We start from the raw sequence: 24,169 nt of genomic DNA on the forward strand, positions 1-24,169 counted from the left end.
ACCTTGGATGTACTGTGGTGGCGCTTCTTCTGAGCTGTCACAGTGCCTAAGATTAAGCCTCCTGTTGTATTTTATGACCAATAAAGCTTTGTAACAAGAAAGAGACAGCAAAATTGTCTGTTCATTCTGGACTAATGAAGGAAACCACTCATCGTCCACTTTTTATTGCCCTCTAAACCAATATATCTTGCTCACTTTGTCTACTCCAATCTAGGACAAATTCTTCTTACTAGCCTACTGTCTGCATAATATCCTTAATCTGTATTGGCATTGAATTAGATTATTGAATTACACAGAAATCAGAAATCTGAAGAACATTGCTGTTAGCCCGGTGCAATGTACTGATAAGTCTTTGTAAAACACACCGCATCATGAGATGTAGCCATCGGGCTTTGTAATCCATGCCTCCTGGACAGCAGCGAGAGCATGGGTGCTCTTATTTCAGGGGAATTTGACAACATACTTCTGATTAACTTCATGTATTTTTCAGGAAAGAAAAACAGGCAGGTGGCCTACAAAGAAATACGTAAATGGTGTTCCAAAAAAAAAAAGACGGCTAAAAGAAAATGATTATAATCCCAAGGAACACCAAAACATGGATTCAACCAACCCAAAAATAAATGCAAATATGTTTAATGAGATTGAAACAATAGCCTATAATAATTATGTTTCTCTTTGCCTTGAAAATTCAAATATCTCTTTCTCTGAGACTGCTGGTATGCCTTGTAATTGGTTCATTTAAAACAAAAACTGGCAGCCTATTGATGGTTTCCAGAATTGACATTACTCTCATCTGGACTTCAAAGACAAGATTCCCAGATTATTAGAGCTGGAAGGCATTTGGAGGTCATCGAGTCAGACTCCACATATCACGGTCACTTCTCCAGGGAGGATAAGTGACTTGTCCAGCTATATTGTAAGAGCAGCTGATCTGTCACAAGCAGAAATACAGGCTCCCAGGCCAGTGTTCTCATGGGGGTCATTTTTCAATATTTTTTAGTCCCTCACACATAGGGCAAAAAGAAATGAGTCACAGCATCACTGGAAGGAACAGAACACTAAAGGAAAACTGAAAAATTTACATGTAGTGATGACTAAGTTTCAACAGAGTGCATCTAAGCCTCACACTTGACATCTAGACACACTGATTCCAGGACTGGACCTGCATGAATATGCTTAGTTTAAAACAACAAAACAAAACAAAAACAAAAAGAAACCAAACCCTGTGTGTACTCGCCTCTAGCAATACTTCATAGCGTGCTCTCTCCTGCCCACCGTGCTGGTTTCCTATCTCCGCATAATATAGTGTGAAGTCACATGTGTCTGTCTGTTTTTCTTTCTAATATGTCATTTCCTCAGCAAATACGTTTGAGTGAAAGAAGACACATTAAGCCCCTTAAAATATAGGATAGAGAAGGACAGGCTCAGCTAAGTCTCACTCAACCCCATTTCTTTAGTAAGATATGAGCACAAGTAGTGATTTGGAGACGTATGCAAGGGCACTGAGAGGAAAAAAAAAGATACATTTTCCAGCCATTCCTTTCCAGCCATGCCTCCCTGGCCTGACCTACCTTTCCATATAGAAATTGACCCAGTTCATTGAGGGTCTTCAAAGTGTATTCTAAAAAAGTTTACTCCCTCACTATTTACATGGTCCAGGTAAGCAACATCATCTATCTGTGAGAGTGTCATTTAGTTTCCTAATTGATCTTACTTTTCCTTTTATCTTCTTACCATATGTTCATCAAAGAGCAGCCTGATTCCTTTCTTTTGCACACAAATGGAACCTATTCCTGCTTGGTTAAAACCTTCCAAAGGCTTCTGAACACACTCAGAATAAAATTCAAAACCCTTAACCTAATTGGGACAGTTGCAATACTCCAAACTGAGTTGGAAGGACTAATTGATTAAGGGAGGGAGAGAGAGAGAGGGAACCTACTCCTCATCTCCTTTGTTCTTGGGATCTATCTTGGATAAAATAAAGTTTGTGATCCTGGAAAATCAACCCTATCTTGTAAGAAATATTATCTAGCATCATAAAATGCCTAGGCTTATTTCCCCTTTGTGATTTCAACTCTTGTTTAGGAACTGTGGGTTCAGTTCTGAGATACCAATGGAAAGACCATTTTTTACAGTTAATTTTGGAAGACTAAAAGAAAATGTAACCCCCCTTTGAGCCAAGCAAGAGAGAAGTGGTAATTTGCAGGAGACTCCACCCACCCACCCCTAAAATTCCTGTATATCCGAGATAGAATCCGAACTGTGTTCTAACCATAATTAATGACTTCAGTGCAAATACTAAGAGCTTAGTTAAGAGAGAAACATTTTCTTGTTTGAGTGAATACTGAAATCACTGACTTAAGTTTAAAGCATGGGAACAACTTCAATTAGACAGTCAGAGAAAAAGAGACTAATCAGAGGTCTTTGTGGACCAACTTACAGCAGAGGCAAGTCTAATGAACTTCAACTTAGTGATATTCCCTACAAGTTAGAATATGAGTCCTTAGGGGACCTCAGGAAAATAGTCCAGGCTGTTTCACCCTTTTTCCTATCATGTGACTAGAGAGTATGAACCAAATATCCCCAGATAAGCATATTTTCACAGTTCCCTAAGGGCCACCCATGGGAAAGGACCTCATCCTGAGGAAACTTTCTACCCTTCTCTCTTACCTGTTTCTATATGTGAGAATAACCAGTAGCATTTAGAAGCTACACATGCCCCAGCCACCCTGCAAAGATTATGATTCAAAACTCCTTGGACCATTCTTTTGTGCAGTCCCAGCTGAGGACCTCAACCCAGCAAAAATGGAGGAAGTGAGCAAGACTACCCATCTTTATCTGGTAGAACAAAGTCCAGGTCTCCAGATCCTACAGCCTCTGCTGCCCCCTGGTGGTAACTACTAAACTTACCTTACCCCTCTCTCTCGAGTCCTAGGTCTCCAATAAAATCAAGAAACATTTACTGGGAACCAACCGTGTCAAAAGTATTGCATATGGAGCTGTGGCACAATGCAGTAAGATATATTTCTTTATTCACATTTTAGTGTTCAAGAAAAATAGTCTCTTCCTTGAAAGACAATTCCAGATGCCTAACCAAACACTTACATATCAAACTGCCACAAAAATTTTGATTACAAATGCAGAGTAAAATGAACCTGTTCTAATATCAGGCGTTTAAGACAAATGCAAATAATCAATATAAATATAGTTAAAGTAAAATGACTCATTTCATTTTCTTATAAATACTAATATCCCCCTCTTTTGGAACCACATACTATTTAATTGCTTAATTTTTTAAGTAAAAGTCTGTTTTGGTGCTTCTAACCAACCAAAAGTAAACATACTAAGGTTTGAAACCAAACTAAAAAGGATGAAATCTAAGCCTTCTTTCAAGTGTCTAATCTTTTCATCAACCATTTCTTGTTGTTCATCAAAATGTTCGCAAAAAAATAAATTATAAGTGAAATGCAAAGTTTTTTTTTCAAGCATCCCAGAAAAATGACTCTAAATTGCTAGTTTCTACTTCTTTTTTTGAAAAATTTTCAACATTTTTGAGAGACAAAGAGAGACAGACTGTGAGCAGGGAAAGGGCAGAGAGAGAGGGAGACACAGAATCCGCAGCTGGCTCCAGGCCCTGAACTGTCAGCACAGAGCCTGACGCAGGGCTCCTAACCATGAACCTTGAGATCATGACCTAGGCCAAAGTTGGCCCCTTAACCGACTGAGCCACCAGGTGCTCTGCTGATTTCCACTTCTGAAATATGAAGAGCATGACATATTTTTCACCTTATCTAAATATTTCTTCTCCATTGACTGGGAGTCCACTAGAAAATCATTTTTGCCATCGTGTGTTTCGTTTAAAGAAACATTTACTAATATCATTTTCTCTGTGTGGCCAGACATCTGTTCCCAATTCAATGTCTGGAAGGCAGGCAGAATTCTGAGCAACTCACAATTATTTGACAGTTCTCCATCTTTGTTTCCACGGGTAAAAACAACCTTCTTAAATGTTCCATTCTTTCAAATGAATTAATACTATCTTTAATTTACGTTCGCGTCTAATCTAATGTTCCCAAACTGGGACAATTTCTAGTCAAAGACTTACCGACAGCTGCTTTGTAGGACAAGGTGTTCTGTACATTATTTTTTATGTGGCTGCATATCATTATAAACATAGAAACCACGTTTTAATGTATCTAAATCTGTCTTCCTTTGATACTCGTAAATTGAATATGCACTCAGGGCCATGTGGGTGTTTTTTTCACTGTAATAAACTGTGGTGAAATCTGAGGAGTTATGATGTATAACCTTGGGCTATAAGGGGGTACTTTTGACACATGAATGTCTCTAGGATGCTGGAAAATTCAATTTATTTTATTGCCTCTCTTGAGAAGTTCTAAAAGTTTTGGAGAATTTTAAAACTGTCCTGCATAATTCTAAGACCTGTGCTAAGAATGAAAATGTCTAGAATTTGCACAACATATAGAGACGGTAAGCATAGATTACTTAGAATTGGAACCAAATAAATAAGACTGGCACCGTCACAGACAAAAAAAAAAAAAAGCCAAGTCTCTGATTGTTTTGAGGTCAGTGCAAGTTAAGGAAGGATCAAGTTCCCCCAGGCGCCGAATGGATTAACTGTTATTTTTATTTTTTGATTCTCAGTGTAAGTATATTTTCAGGACTGGATCTTTCTTTGTGTAATGAAATGTAATTAATTCTTCTTGTGTAATAACCATATAGCTCCTTCTGCTTAGAATGCCCTACCCTCTTAAAGGCTCCCCTGATACAGCTATGAGCCCCATTCTGCCACCCACTTGATAAATCCCTAATTATTTCTAAGACAACTGAAACACACCTCATCTGTGAATTGCTCACTAATCGAAACCCAGTTATTAGTGACAGAATTTTGCTTGACTTGATCAGACTGAACTAGATGATGACGACTACTCACTTTTCTATCATCCCAATGAGAAACTTGCTGGCACAGACTTTGTTTAATTTTTAAATCCCCAGCACCAGAAATTGTGCCTCCCATATAACTAGAGCTAAAAAAAAAAAATTATATTGGTTTAATGAATACAGATAACACACTGTAAACACAGAGTCAGTTCCTCTACATAGAAAATTAAAGATTATTCTTATGAAGTTTAGGTATTGTTACAAAAAGGAAGAATGCCTCTTGTTTACTTTTAAATGTTTAATTCTGGGAGGAGTTGTGTTTATGGAAATATTTGGCTCTCTTATCAAACTCTAGCTGAGGCAATTTTTATTATCTATGATGGAAACACAAAATATAACTTCTGGTAGAAAAGTGAGTTAAATAGATTTGAGTATTTTTTTTATTTTTTACTTGTAACATGTCTAACCCCAATTAATAGTTTCTGATCTATTGTTTTTACTAAACTTAGTTCTCAGAACTTATCTCCTTAATTTAGGAGTGCAAACATGTATTAACTATGTAGGATTAAGGTAATGGAAAAGAATAGCTCAGATAAATTAATTCATTGCTGCCTCATCTATGGTGAATTCTACCTTTACTGGTTCTTTATTAGATGAAAGTCCCCAGTACCAAATCTTATAAATTTTGATTGATGGCCATTCTGTAATATTACCTAGCCTCCAAATTCCTGGGAGACAGACCACTAGAATCTAACATTCAAGTCTTGCTTGCCTGCCTAGAGGCCCACATTCATCAAAGGTAGTAAGGACATAAAGTAGATGAAAATAAACTCCACTACAGCACAGGGTTTAAAATCTGACTTTTCTACACACACGATCCTGATTCTCATCTTCCTTCCCGCTTCTGGAAATTCAAGATACCTAAACCAAGATGAGGTGGAGAAAGGACAACAAGGGGAGGGAAAGGGTTTCTAGAGTGATTTTCAGAGGGCCATTTGGCTTTTAGGAGTAGAAAAACACTCACTTTCTCTAAAAGCAGTGATTAGAGGTGGGTGACCATTTTGTAATACAGTGGATCTCAAGGTGACTCTTTGTTTCAAACTCTTGTCGCTAACCCAAATGAGAATAGCCATTGCCTGTGCTCCAGGAGTGGAATCGGATTCTCTTTCCTGGATCTGTGGGGCCTGGAATAGTAAAACACAGGGCACTAACTTCCCTCGTACTGACTTATATTGAAGGCTGTACCTCAGAGAGAAAGTCCAGGTTTCTGCTAGTGGATATTTGGGGTGGTTCCATTTTTTGCCTTTATGAAGGGGGTAAGTGTACCAGTTTGCTAGGAATACCATAACAAAATACCTCAGCCAGCCTGGGTGGCTTCAATAGCAGAAATTTATTTTCTCACGGTTCTGGAGGCTTTAAGTCCAAGGTCAAGGTGTCCTTAGGTTTGGTTTCTCTTGAGCCCTTTCTCCTTGACTTGCAGATGGCCACCTTCTCACTGTGTCCTCATATGGCCTTTTCTCTGTGTACATGTACCCCTGGTGTCTCTGTGCATCCTAATGTCCTCTTCTGATGAGGACACATTATATTGGATTAGGGGCCACCCTAATAGCCTCATTTTAACTTCATTACCTTTTAAAGTCCCTATTTCTAAATATAATCACATTAGAGGTTCTGGGAGTTAAGGCTTCAGTATATGAATCTGGTTGCTCCTGGGTGGGGGATGTCACACAATTTCATCAATAATGATAAGCATGCACATTTGTGTTCGTGCCCAAAATGGTTTTGGATATTATAAGAGTGTTTTTGCACTTGCCTCCTAGTGCATGTGAGAAGCATTTCTTTGGATATATACCTAGAGTGGATGCTGTATTGTTGGGTACTCTCTTGCTCCTCATCCTTAGCAGTGCTTACAATTTTCAGAATTTTTAACATTTCCCAGTCAATACAAAGTATATATTCTGGATACTGATATAATTAATCAGCTATACATGCTGCAAATATCTTCTCTCAATTTTGTTGTTTCACTTCAATGATGTCTTACCAAATAGATGTCATTTTTATTAAAAAAATAACATCGGCATTTTCCTTGATGTTGTTTCTTTGCTGTGTTATTGCTTTTGGAGTCTTAGTGAAAAAATTCTTCCCTATTACAAAATCTTAAAATAGTCACCCATATATTTTCTTCACATGCTTTATAGTTTTGCCTTTCATATTTGAGTCTTTAATCCATCTTGAATTTATTTTAGTACATGGTACAAGGTAGGAATCCAATTTTGCTTTTTTCCATAGGGATAAACAAATGTCCTGGCCCCATTTATTGTTTAGTCTATTTTTCCCTGGTGGTTTACAATATATAAGTGTCATATATAATTTCAATATATCACGGACTGTTTCTAGTCTCTCTTTTAGGGTCAGTTAGACAGCATGTCTCTTCCTGGGGCAATATGATGGCTCTATAATGAGTCTGAATATGAAAGGGGATATTCGCATGTTATTATTCTTTTTCAAAAAACTCCAGATTATATTTCAGTTTTTCCATTCCAAAGAGATATTAGAATCTGTTTGTTGATATTCAAAAATAAAACCTGTTTGGATTTTGACTGTAGTTTCCCTGAACCAGTAGAATTAAACTGTGAAGGATGGACATCTTGATGATCCTGAATTTCCCTTATGTGAATATGGCATTCTTCTCTATTCAGCCATCTTTAATAGTAAATAGTTTTGGGATTTTTTGCACCAAATGAGTACATATAAAAATAAACAAATTTTGCTTTTTTCACAGTTTTAAAAGACATATTCTTTGTTACTCTTGATATTTTGATAATTTTGATATTAATGTAACTACACATTTTTTATTTGTTGCCTTTATATCTTACTGACAACTTCACATACATTTTTCCAACCATTGGTTTTAAAATTTCTATGCCTTGGGGCACCGGGTGGCTCAGTTGGTTAAGCGTCCAACTTCGGCTCAGGTCATGATCTCGTGGTTTGTGGGTTTGAGCCTCATGTCAGGCTCTGTGCTGACAGCTCAGAGCCTGGAGCCTGCTTCAGATTCTGTGTCTCCCTCTCTCTCTGCCCTTCTCCTGCTTGTACTCCCCCCCCCCCCCACTCTCTCTCTCTCTCAAAAACAAATAAACATTTTTTTAAAAGTTTTTAAAAGAAGTAAGTAAGTGGTGCTACTGTCCGAGCAGTAGGCTGTCTTTAAAAATAATAAAATAAAATAAAATAAAATAAAATGAAATATCTATGCCTTTATATCATATTTGTGTTTTCTATAGTTTGATTTGATTTATTTTATCCAAACTAGCAATCTCTGTCTTTTCACCAGCAAATTTATTCTTCTTGTATTTAACGTGTTACTGATACACCAGAACTGATTTCTACCTTATTTCACTATGCTTTCTAATTGACCCACTTTTGCATGCTTCTTAAATCTTCCTTATATTTTCTATGATTAATTTTTTGGATTCTCTGTTTTTCTATACAATTCATAATTTACATAATCTATTCTGATTTTTTAATGGGTTACCATCACAGTATTGCCATGGGCACAAAACTATAAATTATTTTGCTCTCTTCCTGAAAAATTAAAAGAGTTAGAACAATTTAACTCTGATCATGTCTCTTCCAGTGAGCATTTCATCCTTTAATTTTGCTTTTCTTTTCAAAATTGGCACATCATTATTGTTATGTTATGCAGACAGTGTTTGGCTGTAACTACATGTGTATATGCTTGTATAATTCTTCTCACATTGAATCATGACTGACCAATATGACTAACAGAATACACTATAAACAGTAGGGTGTGGCATAGGCTAAGTCATAATGGCACCTTAGTTATTTCACTTCTACCTTGGTGTCTTGTATCACTCATTCTGGGAGAATCTGACCACCATTCTATGAGGACACCCAAGAACTGTTATAGATATTTGGTACCGGCACCAACTTGTGAGCCGTGCAAGTGAGCACCTTAGAACTGTATCCTCTGGGGCACCTGGGTGGCTTAGTCGGGTGAGCATCCGACTTCAGCTCAGGTCATGATCTCCTGGTCTGTGAGTTTGAGCCCCACGTTCAGCTCTATGCTGACAGCTCAGAGCATGCAGGCTGCTTCGGATTCTGTGTCTCCCTCTCTCTCTCTCTCTCTGCCCCTCCCCCATTGTACTCTCTCTCTCTCTCTCTCTCTCTCTCTCTCTCTGTCTCTCTCTCTCTCAAAATAAATAAGTTAAAAAAAAAACAAGTGTATTTTTCAGTTATGCCTTCACAGGACTGCAACCCCAGCTGATGTATAATGGCAATCCCAGTTAACATAGGATGACAACCGCATGAGAGACCCTAGACCAGAACCATCTATCCAAGTTACTCCCAAATTCCTTATCCACAGAAACTATAGAGATGAATAATGGTTATTGTTGTTTTAAGCCACTAAGTTTTGGGCTTCTTTGTTACTCAGCATTAGATAGCTAAAACAGCATATTTAGACCAATTTCTTTTCTCACAATTCTGTTTTGCATTTTCCTGGTGGGATCATTTTTTAGGGAAGCTGATTAGTGGTAAATACACCCAGGTTTTCTTTATATGAAAATATATTCATATCAACCCTTTTCTTTTCTTTTGAAAGACAAGTTTGCTGGATATTCAATTCTAATTGACAGCTATTTCTTATGAACACTTTGATAATTTTATTCTGCTATCATCTGACTTCCAATTTTTCTGTTTAGAAGTCTGGTGACAAAATGTCATTCTTTGTAACTAATTTGTTCTTTCTGGCTACTTCCTCCTGCTACCACCAGACTTTCTACAGATTTATTAGGTCTATTTTCATTTTTTAATTATCCTGCTTTGAATATGTGTTGCTCTCTGTGTCTGAATCTGTACTGTTCTTCAGCTCTGGCAAATTATCAGCCAATAATTTTCTGAATGTTGCACCTTCTTCATTCTATTTCTTCTTCTGGGACAGTGATGGGATATATTTGTTAGACTGTCCCATTCAATCTTCCAGACCCCATATTATCATGTTCATACCTTCCATCTTTTTGTTTTTCTGTGTCGCAGCCTAGGTAATTTCCTTACATCTATATTTCAGTTTATTAATTATTTCCTCATTTATGTTTATGTGTTGTTGAATCCATCCATTACATTTTTTTTATTTCAATCATTAATGTTTCCTTATAAATTTCTATTAGGCTTGTTTCCTATATGCTGCTTACTTTGATTTCAAATATTAAGTTGAAGTGTTTGCCCCTCTGTTTTTTTTTATTTTCAGGGAGAACAAAATTATTATTTCCTATTTTACTCTTTGGTATGAGTCTCTATTGGAGGCATCTAGACTAGCTAACAGTTATCTTTTGGGGAAATTTTAAATTGGATGTATATTTAACAAGTGTAGAATTATAAAGATTTTTTATTTTTATGGATGTTTTGGTAAGTTGTATCATTCTATAAATATGCCTATTTTATTGGATATATTGGATTATTTCTTTACCAATTTCTTGTTGGACTTTTCTAATTTATTTAATGTTTCCTTTTTAATTTCTGACATGGATTATTTTTGTTTTCTCTCTTTTCATTCTTATTCAATCTCACCAAACATATATCAATTTATTAATCTTTTTATATTTCTTTCTTTATTTACTAACCTTTAGAGTGTTTCTTCTATTCTACTTTCATGTCACTTTATTTGCCTTTCTGGTTCCAATTCTTGTGATAAAGATTTAGATGACTGACTTTCATCTTATCTGGTATATGCATTTTTAAGAATGCATGTTTTTCTGTAAGCATATTTTAACAGAAAGCTACAAGTTTTGAAAGCAGTATTTTATTTTCAATTCAGTTAAAAATATTTCCTCTTTGCCATTGTGATTCTGTTCATGACCATGAGTAACTTAGAAGTATATTTCTTAGTTTTCGATGTGTGAGGATTTTTCAAATAGATCTTTTTTTTTTCAGATTTCTAGATTAATTATATCATTATTAGAGAAGACAGCCTATGTTGTTTCAATTCTTTGATATTTATTGAAACATGAGTTTTGATGAAGTGTATGATAGATCTTTTTAATTGCCACATTTATCCTTGGAAAATGTAATGTGCAGTTATTAGGTGGAAGGTGTGTGTGTGTGTGGTTAGGTCTATATCAATGAGTAGTTCAAATTTTAATTTTTTACTTAGTTGTTCTTCAACTATTCTTTAAAGACTTGTGTGAAAAACCTCCCATTATCATTTTGAATTTGTCCATTTCTCATTTTAGTTCTGTCAATGTTTGTTCCAAATATTTTGAGGTCATGTATATTTTGAGGTTAATACAAATTATGTATAATGATATCTTCCTGAATTTTTAGCGTTGTGAATGTCTTTCTTTAGTAATGCTTCCTGATAGCTATACCAACTTTCTTTTGGTGACTGTCTGTGTGGTACATCTTCTTCTACTTTTGTTGGCTTCACCCTTCACCTGGACCTTGGCCCCGGAATCCTTGGCTGCTTTTGGTTCTCTCATTCCTTTACGCTGACTGACATACAAACTTACACGCACACACACACCCACACGTCCTCCTTTACTGCTTCTCCTTTCCAGAATAATTGACCCAAATCATCTAGGAATTACCAGGAACAATAGCCCTTATCCCTTTTTCTTGATTATTTTTGTATGTATTTTACTTCTTAAACATTTCATACACCACTACTTTATATTTTTACGTAGTAATTCCAAAATATGAAGTGTGTGGACCTAAATATTTTCGTTGCATTTTTTGACTCTCACATATGGTAAATTATTTTCTTGAACATTATGTAATTTTTAGATCTATGTTCATATTTAGTTGAACTTTTTTCATGAATTCCTAAGAAACTAATTTCAGAATGTTTTCTTCGGGAAAGAATTTACACTTATTTCCCCCGAAAGTTACTTGAGTCCCTCTGAGGGTTCCAGTTTATGTTGAATGTCAGAATCACCTTCACTCCTTGACATTGGTCCTAATATCTCACTTCTTCATTCTGTTGTTGGTTTGGGCATTTGACTCCAGAGCTACTCCTTTTTTTATGGGTGTTTGTTCCTCGCTGCTCATTCCTGAAGTTTCTAACTTCCTCAAGAGTCTAGACACCTGCATATTAAACATGTAAATATTTTATCATAATTTATGCATGATTTGGTTGTATCAAGCAGGTGCATTCTTTAGAATCAGCCATGTGTTTTACCACTTGGAACCTAATCCCTCCACTTTCAGTCCTCCAGCACCAACTCCCTGTGCATTATGCTGGATAGATGCATATTTCATGGAGAATTCTCATTAAAAGGATTTACAGATCTTTCTCGACTTGTGATGGGGTTACATCCTGATAAACTCATACTAAGTTGAAAATATTGTAAGTGGAAAATGCATTTAATACACCTAACCTACCAAACATCATAACTTAGTCCAGCCTACTTAAATGTGTTCCCAACACTTACATTAGCCTACAGGTGAGCACTATCACCTAACATAAAGCCTATTTCAGAATAAAGTGTCGAGTATCTCATGTAATTTACTGAATACTGTACTGAAGTTGAAACGCAGAGTGGTTGTATGGGTACAGAATGCTTGTAAGTGTATCAGTTGTTTACCCCCGTGATTGTGTGGTTGAGGGGGAGCGGTGGCTCCCAGCTGCTGCCCAACATCAGGAAAGTATTGTACTACATATCACCAGCCCAGGAAAAAATCAAAATTCAAAGTATGATTTCTACTGCATGCATATGGCTTTTGTACCATTGTAAAGTTGAAAAATTGTAAGTCAAAATATTGTAAGTCAGGAACTGTCTCTATTGCAAAAAGTCTCTTAAGAAATTCATTCCAAAAAGTGCCCAGGAATGTCCACTTACCACCTTCGAAATCACTCAAAAGCCCACTTACACTGTTTTGTGCAAAGACCTCAGGTTCTTTCCCTTCCCATTTAATGCATCACCAACTGATTATACACTCTAAGAGTGGGAGGGGTCATCATTAAGATGTGGCAAAGGTTCCATATTGGAAGAAAGGTTCCATATATCAGAGGGGTGCAACAAAACGAGCAGATCAGGAAGCTCATGTACAAGTTGAATGCAGAGTCTATTTTATATAATAGTATGAAATAATATGAAATAATCCTCTAGCAGGAGGATGAATTGTTCAAAACATATGAATGACTTGGTAAGATCGTCTTCAAAGGAGAATGACCACCATGATCATCTGCTTTGAAATCTGCCTGAGCACTAGAAGCGTGATTTGGACCAGTACACCCTGGATTCCAAACTCTCCCAGTGAAGGGAGGCTCCTTGTACATCTTATCTCCTTGCATACATAGAATGTAGCCTCAGCTCTGAGTAACGAGCTCTGGGCGGTTTTCGGCAAAAAAAGAAAGCTAGTCAAGACCGTTTTTGCAGAAGAGGTCTTCTCATTAGTAACCAGCCTCACTGCAGAGCTTATTTATGTCTGTCTTCTGAGTGCCTGGAACAGAATTCCAACCTAATACCATTTCTGCTTTCAAAGGACCCTATCTTCTAGACCTCATTTAGCATGAGGATAGAGAAACACAGATAAATGTCTTATCGGGCAAAAAAGTAATTTCATGTTCTTGCAGTTCTTTTCTCTGTCTATTCAAATGCTAGATGCCCTTTCATCTCCTACAAATGATTTTCTCTTAATCCGCAAGAAACTAGTTCATTCTTTCTAACAACATCATTATATTTTGAGTGAATTATCATAGAACAATTAAGAGCTGTTCTCATGTGACACACTTATCTTTGGCTGTTTGTTTCAAAATTTGATTCAGCTGTGCCCTCCGCTATTTCCTCATTTTGTCAAATGCCTTTGTCAGCTCAGAGGAAAGAAAATAACACAGCAGGGGGCAGGGCAGAAGTCACGTATTGTAAGACATCATTGCCTTTGGAAACAATGTTCTCCATTATAGCTCAATGAGCTAATAACAATGCATTATTTTGTTAAAAGGCAGTTGTTACTATAGTGGCAGCAAAACATCCTATAATATTAACTAAGCTATTACTCTGACATTTTTGGATAAATGAGGGAAAAAACTTTTTTTCGTGAAATTTTATTTTGTCATGCATTACACTTTCGTGCTTTCCTTTAGCAATTTTGTGTTCTGTGAGAGGCATACCACACACAAAAGGATGGTGGCTTTGCAGTCAGGCAGCCCTGAGACTGAATCCTTACTCTAGTGTTTGCAACTGCTATGACTTTACCTAACACAATTTCTCTAATGCATAACTTTTGCATCTACAGAATGGGGGTTTGTGAAGTTTATTAGTCATGTAAGTAATGTGGCTAGCTCAGGGCTTCGCACACGGAACCACTCAAAAAGGGGGAGGTATTATTACTACCATTAAACAATCTTAACTGACATTTACTTTTCTGCTCCAAATTCCATTAAACCATGGCAATAACCAACTAAATTCAGCTCTGCTAGATGCTTGTTTCAAAGGCTCACTTGGTATCAGAGAAGTGAAATTTCTCTTTCCGTCTCTTCTTAGCAGAGGCCTTGTGCAGTATAGCTGTATATAGAACATTTTCTGACATCCTTTGAGAAAGCTCTGCCCGTTCAGATGTTCTCTGATGCTGACATGGTGGCATGAAGCATCTCTGATCTCCTTTTCTGACATCTTTTAGTTTCAGGCAGTGGACACTAAAAGACATGAAGTCAGCTATCCTAGCACAGAGACGAAAGTCCCATCTTTATGTTACTGAGCAGAGCCCTAATCTGGCTTTGTGGTCACGGCTAAGTAACATAGTGCAGAAAAGTCCTCCTCACAATAGTGGAGAGTTAGATCAGATTCTGTGCACTAATTCATTTGCACTTCTTTCGCAAGTGCCTGCTTTGAGTCAGAAACTGAATGAAACACCAAACACACAAAGTACCACATGGCCCTTATGCTTCAGCTGTCTGAGTTTAGTGGAGGAGACGTACACACTGGCAGATAGAGATTCCTACTCTGGACAAGCGGATGTAAGATGCATTCCTTCCAGCTTCTCTTCACCAAGTACAATGATAAACCCTGAAAATAATGCAAGAGGCAACATGAGGAGAACTCTTGAATGATGGATAGAGGAAGGCAAACTGGTTAATGTTCCCAAGACAGAAGGAAAAACAGTGGCAACGTCTTCCAGCCCTCCACCCGACAGCAAAAGGTGACCCCGGTCCTGCACACTGGATTTCCCATCTAGCTAAAGAGGGCAGGCCAACTTGCCTCATTCCTCCCCTGGATCTAACAGGAGTCCTGTCAACAACACCAGGCAAACAACGTATGCAAGAGGGAAAGATGAAGACCCACAGTGAATATCAGCCGGTAAGGGAAATGATCTCATCGGGCCCGAGACTCCCCTCCACCACATAGAGAAACTGGGTGGCCTGGTGACACCAACAATGGGGAGCCACACAAGCAGCCTTGCTGAGAAGCCTCTTTGTTCCTGCAAGTCAGACTGCCCTCTCTCACCAAGAGACCGGGTGAGTGGGCAGAGGTGACAAAAGAGATCCAACTCCACTAAGAGTCTCTTCGCCAGCAGCCTTTGTCTTTTGGGGAGAGGGGGAGATTCCCAACACCTACAGCCAGGACTTAAGTGCTGATCCTAGGGAGGTGACTGCCCTCTAAAATAAGAGATGTTCAATATGACTTAGAGTCTCCTAACATAATGGTCAGAGTGTTGATGAGACAATTAAAAGTGACCCATCACACCAAGCCAAGACAATCCATTGATGCCAACACCAAGAGGAATCAGAGACCGGGAAGATGTGACAAAGATTTGAAAGCAACCTTCACAAAAATGCTGCAACAAGAGACGACAGATTCATTTGAAACTGATGAGAAATAGAAAATCTTAGCAAAGAAACCCAATCTGTCACAAAGATATTTAAGAACGTAGCAACTGATCTTAACTCTGGGAAGTAAAGCAAAGAGTAAAGAGAGATGCTAACTTTTCACCCTAGAATTTTGGGTATGCTTTGAATTCTTTTCAATGAGCATGACATTTTTAAAATAGAATTAAAATCCAAATTCTATAAAATTAGCTAAATTCTATTTTGAGAAGTAAGAGAAACAGCTTCTCTGTGCTCTGCTATTAAAATTTCTTTTCTGGGTAAGTAGCTAAGATAATTTTTTAGTGGATTTATATTGAAATCAGTGAGTTAGTACCTTCGAAAAATGAGTTGTTGGTGGCTTTCCTTATATATAAAAAGTTTTTGAACGATAATTTTTATTTTTTTTTAATTTTTTTAATGTTTATTTTACTTTTGAGAGAGAGAAAGAGAGAGCATGAGCGGGGGAAGGGCAGAGAGAGTGAGACACAGAATCCGAAGCAGGCTCCAGGCTCTGAGCTGTCAGCACAGAGCCCAATGTGGGGCCGGAACCCATGAATGGTGAGATCATGACCTGAGCCGAAGTCGGATGCTTCACGGACAGAGCCACCCAGGCGCCCCTCAGTGATAATTTTTAAAAAAGAGAAAAAAGTGCACCAATTCCTACAAATTTTAACTATCACCATTACAACACTCTTTGCACACATGTTATTGCTAAATTCAGCTTTAAGAAATTATGTTTTTTTTTTTTAAGATCACCACAACTTGGGAACAATTATAATCTAGTTAATGATGTACAGCTCAAAATAGAAAATGTGGCTAGAAATGATTGGTGCTTACCCCAGTCTTCCTCCTATAAGGTTGGATGCTTGAGTTCTGCTCTTTTGACTTAAATAAGCGGAGTGGACTGAAACCAGTGCTCCTGGAGAATGAAGGGATAACAGGAAGGGCACACCCTCCCATACATTTTGTTTTTGTTTTCTCGTTTGTATTTGCTACTCTCATACCTTCCAAAATTCTCACCAAACAAGGTGTGATATTGTGACTTCTAATAAGAAATATATACTTGGTTCTCCACCCTGTTCCGACACCAAGCTCCTAAAACCCTTCAAATTTTCTAAGTGATAAGAGCAATTAAGGTGTCTTTTTTAATGTTAATGAGGTAACTTTTGGAAAACCCAAAAGGATGAGGGCTGGGAGCCAACCGGGAGATGAGAGGTTGGGAACTTTCAGAGGATTTAGAAGCTCTATGCCACTTCCGCATACCTTGTCCTACACATCTCTCCCATCTGGCTGTCCCTGAGTTATATCCTTTTATAATAATGCAGTCATCTAGTAAGTAGAATGTTTCCCTGAGCTCTGTGAGCCACTCTAACAAATTAATGGAACCCAAAGTGGGGATTGTGAGATCCTTGGATTTATAGTCAGTTGTGAGGGAAGCAGTCTTGTAGGACTGAGCCCTAAACCTATGGAATCTGATGCTGTCTCAGGGTAGGTAATATCAGAATTGGGCTGAGTGGTAAAACACCCAGCTGCTGCCATGGAATCACTTGGTGGCGTGGGGGTGGGGGGTGGCGAAAGCCCTACACATCGTAACTGGGTGCAGAATTGTGCACGGTTATCAGAAAAGTCACTCACCTAGTTAGTCGTACCTGTAGTTACACCGTTAGGAACCGAACTACCAGGTTCAGCAGTTAGACCACATAGAAAAGCAACATTTCCCCCCTTACTTTACTAGGAAGCAGCAGAGGAAACAATACTGTGAAATCTATTTTTCTGCCAACCCTTTCTGCAGAAAGCAAAGGACTAGGGGAAAAGTATGATGCATGCAATGCCAAAATAAACAGAGTGGTTCATGGTCAGACTGCTGCCCCTCCTGCAGAGGCGTCCATCCTTTCTTTACTGTGGCAGCAAGAGCCTCTGCTTATGCCAAAAACATCCTAGCTGTGACATGCACGTACCGATTTCAATATTCCTGTCAGAAGAACTACAAATACAGGAATTAACCCCAGAAGGGATTTGTCACCATCAGTGAGCACGAATATTTCAATTTCTGGATCCATCATTTTCCAGGAAGACACATGGTATCTTGGAACAAATAAGTTATTCCTGAATAATTGTCTCAGTCTAAAGTGACAGGGGTAAGAATAGTTGCCCTTTTTGGGGAAAAAAAAAATCTATGAAAGAAAATCTTGATTAGGGTTATAAAATTGATCCAAACAACACAGAAGAGTTGGAAGTAATACTGTCTCTTGCCATCTCCCTTCCCACTCAGTTGTTATTCCTCACATTTAACTGTATCAACAGTTTCATGTCTACATGGCCAAAGAAATATGCATACGTTATATGTAAATGACACTTTTATTTACACGAAGATTTGTGTTTTATAATTTTCTTTTCTTATGAACTAATGTATTGATCAGCTTTCCATTTAAGTAGCTAAATCTCATTTCTAATCAGCTGCAAAAATAGCACATTGTGTGGATATTATTAATACTTTTCCGATTGATAAACATTGGTGTGTTTTCTGGATTTGGGCATTGATGAACATCTTTGCACTTAAGCAAAATGGTTAAATAAATTCCTTTGGGATTCAAGATCACAAGAAATCTTAATATTTTCAAATTGTCCTTCAACACGATTTGAGAGCCCTTGTTTATTGTAGCCAACAGTGGATATTATGAAACATTTTAGCGTTTCCTCCAAGATAGGAAAAAAATGGTGTTTCATTGTTTATTTGAATTTGCATATGTGGTTATGAGTGAATTTTAGCATCTTACCATATGGCTGGCTATTTGCTATTTGCAATATTTTTCTGTGAAACTTTGCTTCAAGTCTTTATTCATTTTCTATTGTGAGAACTCTGTGTGGCAAGGCAATATGACATTTGTCTGGCATACATTTTATGTTTTGCATATATTTTCCATAGTTGTCATTTTTCTTATGACATTGTGAAATTTCCCTGCAGTGCAAAAGTTCTACTTTTTTATGCAGTCTAACTTGAGACTTTTTCCCTCTCAGTTTTTGACTTTGAACAAGTCTTTTCCACTCCAAAGTTTTTAAAAAATAAAGTTATTTCTTCCGGTGCTTTTAGAATTTCTCTTTTTATATTTAAAAGCTTGCATTTCTGGTGTTTACTTGAGAATAAAGTTTCTAGTAATGATTCAGCTTCATCTTTTTCAAAAGGTCTAGTCAAATGGCCCAAAAAGAATTTGTGAATAATCTGTCAGAACCTCAATTGTTTTAAATATCCTCTTTCCAAATTTTTTGATTATATTTACGAGTCTATTTCTAACTTACTTTCAGTTTCCTTGATCTATTTATGCAGTAATAACAGATTTTAATACTCCCTAACACTTTATAAACCTATAAAAAGGACTTCCTGCTAATTACTTTTCTACATCAGAAGATTTCAAGATGTTTTCACATGCTGATTATTTTATATGAATTGTTGCCAAGGTAAAAAAAAAAAAGAGTCTGTTCTTATTTAAGTTGAGATATGAATGAGTTAATTGATTTGAGGGAAATTGTCAGTAGGAATTCTGGTTTTCTATACAAAAACAGGATACAGCTTTCTGTTTGTTTAGAGCTTACTTCATGTCTTTTAGTGAAGTATTAACATTCTCCTCATATAGTGTCTGAGTATTTATTTAATTGGGGTTTATTCTTAGATATTTTGTATCTGTTGTTTTGATGGTGATAGTCTTTGCCAAAGTGCTGATACAAGGAAAGTGGAGAAGATATGATTTGTGAACTTGAGACACTCAGAGTTGAATCGGGAGTTCACAAGATGTAAGATGCAATAGTATTGAGAAAACAGACATATGCACAAAGTGATGTGGGGGTTCAGAGGAGATGGTATCCATCTCTGCAAAATCAGTTTCCTAATACAATGCAACATCTGATCTGGGTGTTGAAGAACGAGTGGAGTCTCTAGGGCAAGAGAAGAGGCAAGAGCTTTGCAAGTAGCAGGAGGGGAAATGCAAAGACAGGGCAGGGAAGGAAAAGCCGTGTATCACGGGAGGCTCCCGCTGGACTTTTTACATGGCTGCAGGTAGAAAACATGTGAAAGGAGGTTAGATTTTCACTCCCAGGGAAAGAGTCTTTTGTTTCAAGGTAAGGAATCTGGAATAGATGAAGTGTGTTTTTAATTGCAAGATAATTTAGGTAGCCATGAAGAGCTTTATCCCAAATGAGGAGAGACAAGCGGCAGAGAGTGCCAGCAAGGGAAAGAAAGGTCAGGTGTAGATAGAGAAGCTGAGGTCCTGGCAGCACATCCCAATGGTAGCAAAGCTCTAACATGAAGAAGATACGCATTAAACATTGAGAGAATTAATGAAAAGACGAAATGAAAAGGCAAGGGGTATTCGAAGGCAGTTCTGTCCAGAAGTGCACAATGTGTAATAGTTTCATGTCAAGCTTTAAACCACTCATTGTTCTCAACCCCCAGACTTCCACAGAGGTGTAGCACTTCGCCTGGTAAGCGGGGCAACGTTACGGAATAAGAATCTGGAACACAGCTCTGTTCTGAAGCACAGCAGTGATTAAATAAATGAATTAATGGTTTCAAAGCCCTTGGGACAGCGCTTTGCACAAACTAAGTGCTGTTTAACTGATAAAACTGTTAAGTAAATAACGAAGCCTTGGATGCAAGGACCCTGTATAAAACTGTAGACCTCAGTTGTCGCTTTCTTAAGTACCTACCTCTCCCTCTAGTTGCCCCATGAATTCTCCAGATCCCTTCTTCCTAAATTCCAAACATCTCCATCAATCTGCCTTTTGTTCCAAACCACCTCACAAAAGTGATATATTTACTGCAAGAATCTGTGCCGGAAGAGAGGAAGAAGGAGCCTGTGTCATTTGACAAGGAAGGGAACAGGTGGACCATGGCGAGCAAGACGGAGGACGAGGTTCATGCCATTTGTAGCTGCCACTTTTAAGGAGTTTGGGCTTCATCCCAAGAGCAATGGGAAGCCCATAAAAGGATTTAACAAGAGAATTACGTGCTTATGCTTTCATTTTTAAATGTTCCTTCCAATTCACAGCAGAGAATAGATTTGAAGAAATCAAAAACAAATGTGGGGTGGCTATTCCTTTAGTCAAAGTAAGAGAGAGATGACAGTGGTTTAGACTATAGTAGTAGCTGTGGAAAAGAGATCACCAGGAGGTGGGAGTGGGGATCAATTCAAATGAAGAAATAAAGAGAAGTATGTGAAGGGTGTTGACTACGTTTTGTACCTTGAAGATCTGGGTACCATCTATCAAGGCAGGAGATTTTGGAGGAAGTTCAGGTTGGGGTGGGGGGGGAGAACATGTGCTTAACTGGGTAAATGGGTCTGGAGCTCAGTGAAGTCTGGGCTAGAGCAAACCGTGGGAGGGCCTCTTTCCATCTTTTCATCCCCACCTGTTACTCCAGTCAAAGCTGCTACAATAACCACTGGTGTCCTCTCCCAGATGTTTGCAGATCTAAAAAAAGATAGAAGAGAGAAAGAGAAGTCAGAGAAGCCCCAAGAAGGGAATATTGAAGGAGGAAGCAGCAGTTTTGTCAAATCTTTTAAGCCTGAGAAACATGAAGACCGGAAGTTTGGCACCATGGAGGTCAAAGATGCCCGTAGCTGGGACCAGGCTTTTCTTTTAACAGCACGCATGGAACTACAATCAAAGACATTCTCAGACTGAAACTCTAGGCATTAAGAAGCTGCACAAACAGATAAGCAAGGGGGTTTTGACCCCCGAGGAATCACACCATGTTGGGGACTTTCTATTTGTGACATCAGTTGTCCAGGACAGCTTTTGGTAGCACTGTGCTCGGCCCCTGATGTGAGGCACTTAGGAGCGTGGGCTGCGAGCCTGCTGGTGATTTCCACATTTCTCAGGATATATTCACCAACATCTGGACCAAGTTATCAATTTTTAACTCAGTTATCATCTCTGATCTTGTAAACGTATGATATGAGTAAGATCTCACCCTGAAATTGAATCTGCAGTGCTGTCTTAACTGTTAAAAGCATTTTGTGGGAATTTACCAGGTACTTAAACCGTTCCCCCATTTTATGGGATTGTCGATACCAAACTCTTTCTATGAGTGAGAAAAAAATTGTCTAGAATTCCTCCATCCATGTGCTTCATAGCTAGGGTCACTTAAAATTCTAGCCTGGCCCCACCACAAAAATGCCAACCTTTCTTTCCTAACAAAGTCCTTCTGAATCCTGTGTCGAACTGTTAATAGTAATTTTTTGCTGACTCCCACACACAGCTGGCAAAGTACTTGGATGAAAGGCTCAAAGAAATGCAGAAAAATTTTGAAAAACAAGATTTCTCCATGTCCAAGCTGAGAAGGAGAGTTCAGACCTGTATTCAAAAACTATGGTTATAACTTTTGATAAAATATAATACTAATAAAGAAAAACAAGGTTTGAAGAAAGAGAAATTGCTTTTATATTTCATATGAAAATTTCCATAATGTTACTCGGCTCTTGAATTCAAGTGCTTTGGTCCCGCGCTGAAGTATATATCAGGATGATGGCACATACTTAATGAGAATGGCTACCATTCACTGTGTGCCAGGCATGGTTTTGATGCTTTATGTGCACTGTGTCTCAATCTTTTGAACAACTACATGAAGTAGGTGTCATTATCTCTACTTCATTACTAGGGAAAGTGAGATACAGAAGTTTAAGTAACTTGTCCAGGTTGAGCCAACAAGGGGCGGCAGCAAGATCCAAATGCTAACCTTGCCTCAAGTCCATGTCCCTAAGCCCTTAGAGTAAGAATGTTCTAGAAACATAAGTAAGCACCCAGGCCATATAATTCCTCCTTTACTTATGTGAGCTTTTCTGTGTAAGCTTTTCATAGTCTTACAGGACCAGTTCAGTCAAACGTAAGAGAAGTTCAGAAACCAGTCTGAAGAAGCCCATCACTGAAAGTATGGGACAGGTCACCGCATGTGACTACTGACTGATGTTTAATGGCAGCTAATATCAAATCAGTAACTTGAAAAATCAGACTCTGTAACCCACACTGCGCCCTTTCTTTGTATCATTCTTCAATGGATTCCAAAGCTTCTGGTGAGAGGCAAAATCTAGACAGAAGAGGAGAAATCGCCAGGCGCGAAGAGTCCTGTTTGTTTGTGACGGTTCAGCAAGGCTGCTGCCAGCAGTCCTGGAGGAGACCGACCGCCAGAGCCACCCTCCACCCCTCTCGCCCCCTCCCCACCCCACTGGCAGCCAGAGCCTCTGGCTTGCATTTGACTTGACTTCTTGCAATAATGTGAATTCTAGAAGGCTATTAGACTACCGGCCTAAATTTAAGGGTAGTTTCCAACAGTTCGAGTCTGTCGATGCTGAAGTTAAAAAAATGAGGGGAAAAAACATTTTGCACTCAAAAACAAACATATATTACAAAGAAGGGTTAATTCAGCACAAAATCAGCTGCGTCTCAGTTCTGGGAAAAATCATCATATTGAGTATCTCCACTGACTTTCCTGCCCTTTACAAGGCCAGAGATTTCTAAAATAAAATGTCATATTCTTCCTCAACTTCAAAAATCAGTTCCTTAGAGCTGCTTTCCTGGGATGCCACCATGATCCTCCAAGGGGTTTAAAGGTAGGTATGCTGATCTTGAGGTATAGACATGAATTCAAATCCCCACTAGACATGTGTGCTGACATCGCATTTCAGACAACAATTTGAGCTTCAGTTTCCTTACACGCAAAATAAAAATGACACGGGTGCCTGGGTGACTCAGTCAACTCTTGATTTCTGCTCGGATTTTGATCTCACCATGATGACATCCAGCCCCACGTTGGGCTGTGGGCTGAGAGTACAGCCTGCTTCAGATTCTCTTTCTCCCTCTCCCTCTGCCCCACACCTGCTCACGCACGCACGCTCTCTCTCTCCCCCTCCAAAAATTAAATAGGTAAATAAATGTAAAAATAGAAATAACAGCACTGACTTTATGAAGTAATTATGAAAATGCTTCTATAATGACTGGCACATAGAGGGACTTAAAAATAGTGATTACATCTCAGACTCAGTCCTTTCCGCACCAATTCATCCATTTCAATAAATTATTGTGTCATTAAAAACTGTTCATTCAGTGACCCTCATGGGGCAGCAAAGCACTGTGGAGACTCTCAGGAATAACTGAAATCAATGGGTCCTGAGTTTTCTAAGTGCCCCACTTGCACCAGGCAGCAGTGAAGAGAATTATCTGTTTAAGATGCTTTCCTTGGCATGAAATGCCAGTTTAATGGTCACAGAGGGATGTAAGAATTCCATTGGCAGGTGGGCAAGGATATCCTTCATCTTCTGAATGTTCCAGAGTTTTGGAAAGATGATTCCTCCTCTAAATATCCTGTGTGCCTTATTGTGTGCCTCTTGGTGTCTTTATAGACCAGATCCGATTCCAGGAAGGGGCCTTGATAAATGAATACAATCTCCTCAGGCC

General features: G+C 38.4%; 1 long non-coding RNA gene across 1 annotated transcript in view; it reads left to right on the forward strand.

Moving 5' to 3' along the window:
• Positions 1-23,615, forward strand: part of LOC113601063 (uncharacterized) — a 521,919-nt gene extending 498,304 nt beyond the window's left edge. The window contains exon 10 of the long non-coding RNA XR_008296022.1: positions 21,176-23,615. This is a non-coding gene — a long non-coding RNA (uncharacterized LOC113601063). The remainder of the gene's footprint in view (positions 1-21,175) is intronic.
• Positions 23,616-24,169: the final 554 nt, after the last annotated feature.

The sequence above is a fragment of the Acinonyx jubatus genome, chromosome A1 (genome assembly GCF_027475565.1).
Source record: "Acinonyx jubatus isolate Ajub_Pintada_27869175 chromosome A1, VMU_Ajub_asm_v1.0, whole genome shotgun sequence".
NCBI classification, from domain to species: Eukaryota; Metazoa; Chordata; class Mammalia; order Carnivora; family Felidae; genus Acinonyx; species Acinonyx jubatus.